Source organism: Micromys minutus (genome assembly GCF_963924665.1).
Source record: "Micromys minutus genome assembly, chromosome: 29".
Classification (NCBI taxonomy): domain Eukaryota; kingdom Metazoa; phylum Chordata; class Mammalia; order Rodentia; family Muridae; genus Micromys; species Micromys minutus.
Window position 1 is genome coordinate 12,593,995 of NC_137964.1, and position 4,667 is coordinate 12,598,661.

Consider the following 4,667-nt stretch of genomic DNA (forward strand, 5'->3'; position numbering starts at 1 on the left):
GAGGGTGACTGACCGAAGCCAAGATACACATATGTGAAAAGTCACACGAACATGCGTGTGCAAGCATATACATATACGCACACTAGCATGGACACTCACACGCACGCACACATGCACATGTTCCACTAAGTCAGGGGTGCAGCTAGGAATGAGCTTCGTTGGTGGAGTGTCTGCCTAGCACGCACGAACCCCTGCATTCCATCCCCTGTGCTGCATAAACTGGGTGTGTTGGTGTAAACCTGGGACCCCAGTGCTGGGAGGAATGAGGTCACCCTCTGCTACACAATGAGTTAAAGGACATTCTGAAGTCTATAAGACTTTGTCTCAAAAACAAAACGACAGGAACTGGAGAGGTATCTCGGCGAGTTAGAGCTTTGGCATCTAAAGATTTGAGCCTCAACATCCACACGGCAGTCTGTAACTTCAGTTCCAGGGGACTAAGTGTCCCCTTCTATAGGCATAGCACACGTGTGCACAGAGGCACACCCACAGGCAGAACACCCACACACACAAATAATTACCATTTAAAAGAACAGCAATAAACAAATGCATGTGGTGTCTGCTCTTGGGAAGCTGAGGCAGGAGAATGGCAAGTTCAAGGCCATTTCTCAATAGAAGGGAGACCTCACCTTGAAATTTGTCACTTTGTGCAAGGCACATACACTTAATAATGAAGAAATCTTATATGTCTTTTTTAAAGCAGGGTTGGGAATGAGAAGGAAAAGCCCACGTTTCCTGAACCTCAAAGCTTGCTTTAGCTGGTTTCTCCAGTCCACTTGGGATCCTTGGAAACACAGTCAGCCTCAGGCTTCCTGAGACAGCCAGTTCCTCTCGGGACCTTAGCTGTTGCAGACTGAGCTGCAGCCGACCTGGGCACACCCGGGGCTGTCTGGGTCTGGGGCCAGATACGAGGGAATAGTGAGCTGGCAGGCCAGGCTGCACCCTGGGAGTCGAGGTTTAAACTGTGAATAACGGGGGCCTCATCGGCCAGAGAGGAAGCACCTGGCACTGGCGCTGACTCAGATGGCAGGTTGGGGCAGGTGAGTGCCAGGCAGGGAGCAGGGAGACTCTGCCAGGCTCCCCGGTGTGCCAACCTCCATCGGGGCTCCCCCATTCCCAAGCTCCCCTGTTCCGTTTCTACCCATCATGCCCCATCACCTTGCTACACATAAGTCAAGTCTGTGGACTTTTTCTTGCTCACCCCAACCTCAATATCCTCCTGGCTGAATGGCCCATTTAATGAGGTAGCTGTCGGAGACTTCTCTAGAAGCTTCTCTTTTGAAATGACTGTTTGGGGGCTGGCAGGCATAAGGAGTGGGGTGAATAAAATGCATGAGGGCCCGAATTCAATTTCCAGCACTAGCATGAAAGCCATGCCCCGTAGTATATACAAGCCCGTAACCCAGCTCCGAGACAAGAGGATTCTGGGGCATTTTAGCAGGCACAGCGAAATCAGTGAGTACCGGGTTCAGGGAGAGATCAGAGATCGTGTGTCAAAAACTAAGGTAAGTGACTGTGGAGAGGCGCCAGCCGGTAAAACGTTTGCTGCACAAACCTGAGAGCCCAGCTCCTCAGCACCATCCTGAAGTGTTGAGTGGTTGTGGGGACTTCGCTGTAACCTCAGAGTTCTGGGGACAAGTCCATATAATCTCTGGAGCAAACTGGCTGACGAGATTAGTGATGTCTGCACCGCAAGCTCAGGGTTTAGGTGAGAGAGCCTGCCTCAAAATATAAGGTGAAGAATGAGAAATGAAGAGACCTGGTATCAGCCTCCAGCCTTAACATATAACACATGGACATACGTGCGCGCGCACACACAAATACACCCACACACACAAGTACACACAAACACACACACACACACACACACACACTGAATAAAACAAAAATTAGAATTTTTTTTTCTTTTTCTAGACAGGGTTTCACTGTACAGCCTTGGCTTTCCTAGAACTCACTCTACGACTAGGCTGGCCTTGAGTTCACAGAGATCCGCCTGCCTCTGCCTCTCCAAGTGTTGGGATTAAAGGTGTGGGCCACCACTGCCCAGTTCATAAAATATGATTTTTAAAACCATTTAAATATACCAAGTAGGGCTGGAGAGGCGGCTCAGCAGTTAAGAGCACTGACTGCTCTTCCAGAGGTCCTGAGTTCAATTCCCAGCAACCACATGGTGGTTCACAACCATCTGTAATGGGATCTGCCCTCTTCTGGTGTGTCTGAGGACAGTGACGGTGTACCCACATACATGAAATAAATAAATAAATCTTAAAAATAAAATAAAACAAATGAATGAATGAATAAATAAATATACCAAGTAAGGTGTTGAATGACAAATACCCAATATCAACCTCTGGACTTATATTTTTGCACATACATGTGCCAAAAACAAATACTAAAATAAGCAAATATTAAAATGAAAAAGTTTAACAGACTTAAAAAAAAAAAAGCAAAACAAGTGGCTATCTTTTTCCTCCAGAGTCTCTCCGGGGCCCCAGGACAAAGAAACGCTTTTCAGATGAAATCATTTTAATGACCCATTTTAGCCCAGCCTTACGTCCCAGCATCTCCAACTGTGACCTTCCTGGGAAATTGGCTGAATTCTTTTCAGTCTCTTGAGGTCTATACTGAGCCTGGCCCTGGGGCTTCAGTATGACAGGACGCTGACTTCACCAGCTGCCTCAGGGCAGCAAGGACTTCAGATATCACACGGGCTGGGTTGCCGTCACTTCCATCCTAGATGTCTCTAGACAGCTAGAAAATATAATCAAACCCAAACACCCATGTCCTAGAACTCTGATGAGAATCATCAGATTTTTCTCCAGATAGTTCTAAAGCTTCTGGGAAAGGCCCAAGGGAGATGGCTCAGTCCGCCATAAAGTGCTCACTTGCTGTGTAAACTTGAGGACCCCGGTTCGATACTCTGTACCCACCTGAAAACCAAGCATGGTAGCACACACCTGAAATCCCTCCCCTGTGGAGGGAGACAGGTAGGTCTCAGGAGCATACTGGCCAGTCAATCCAGCGGAATCAGTGAGTTCCAGGTTCAGTGGTTCAGTGAGAGACCCTATGTCAAGCAGAAGGAGGAGGAGGAAGAAGAGGAGGAGGAGAAAGCTAGAGAGCTGGTTCAGTAGGCAAGAGAGCTTCCTGTGTGAGCACAAGGAGCCAAGTTCGAATTTCAATACTCCAGGACAGAGCCAGGCATGGCTATGAGTATCTGCCAACCCCCAGCATCTGGGGACAGAGACAGGCAGGTGGGTTGTGAAAGCTCACACTTTTTATCTACTAGACACAGAGATGTTAAGTCAGATGAAGAGGTGATCAAGAAATGGCTACAGGCGGGGGTGACCACACCTTTGATCCCAACGCTCGGGAGGCAGAGGCAGGTGCAGCTCTGAGTTTGAGGCCAGCCTGGTCTACACAGAGAGAGTTCCTGGACAGCCAGGGATACGCAGAGAAATCCTGTCTCTGAAAAACTAAAAGGAAGGAAGGGAGGGAGGGAGGAAGGGAAGAAGGAAGGAAGGGCTATAGAGGCCCCTGTAACTGCAACATAATCTTGCCACAGTCCCCAACTTCCAGAAATTCTGGGGAATCTACAAGATTCTTCAAGGAATTTTGGTCACAGCAAGATACCATCCCTTAGTGTACCCATTTCTTTATGCACAGAATGGGCAGCAAGCCACGCCCACCCCAGCACTGCCGAAGAAATGATGGGTATGAAGCTGCATTTGGCCAAAACATTGGGCCACACACATGCTTTAGCCATGGGCATTGTCAAAATTTAGAGGAGACTCCCGAATCTTAAAAATCAGTGAGTTCTGCAGAGAGGAAAATGGACATACTGATGACCGAACAACTTTGCAGACACACATTTACTCACTCTGGGTATCAGTTCTGCCTGCTTTTGTAATCTGGGCCTCATTAATGGCAGGCAGGGGCTCTACCTCTGAGCCACGCCCCCAGCCCCTCACTGGGGGATTCTATGTAGTCCTCTTGTGTTCCTTCTTCAGTTTTGAGGCTTTTCTCCTTCCTGATTGGCTGTACCCGTCCTGAAAGCAAGCTGTGTCTGAGCCCCAAAGGAAGAGTGTGGGGGCATACCTGTAACCCTGTGATGCCATGTCTGGGGAGGCTAAAACTGGACGATCGGGGAGAGTTCAATGTCTACCTGGACTATATGGCTAGACCTTGTCTCAGAGAGAAGAGGCTGGGGAGTTAGTTACATGTCTTCTTCAGTTCCTTAGATAGTAACTCTGGGCTAGCCTCCTCTATTCATCATGGAGTTGGCTGAGTTTCCGCAAAACCTATGACCCTCTTCTTGGTCTCTAGAAGCCACCTCAGCACTGGTGTCTTTGGCTATCTTGGCTTCCACACTTGAAATTGTGTGCTGAGATGCTTCTTCAGTACACCTTTGGACTTAATCTGATCCCTGTGACCCTAATTCTTTCTTTAAAGTATATTTATGGACTGGAGAGATGGCTCAGCGGTTAAGAGCACTGACTGCTCTTCCAGAGATCCTGAGTTCAATTCCCGGCAACCACATGGTGGCTCACAACCATCTGTAGTGAGATCCGACACCCTAGTCTGGTGTGTCTGAAGACAGTGACAGTGTACTCATATATAATAAATGAATCTTTTTTAAAGTATACTTATTTATTTTATTGCGGGGAGAG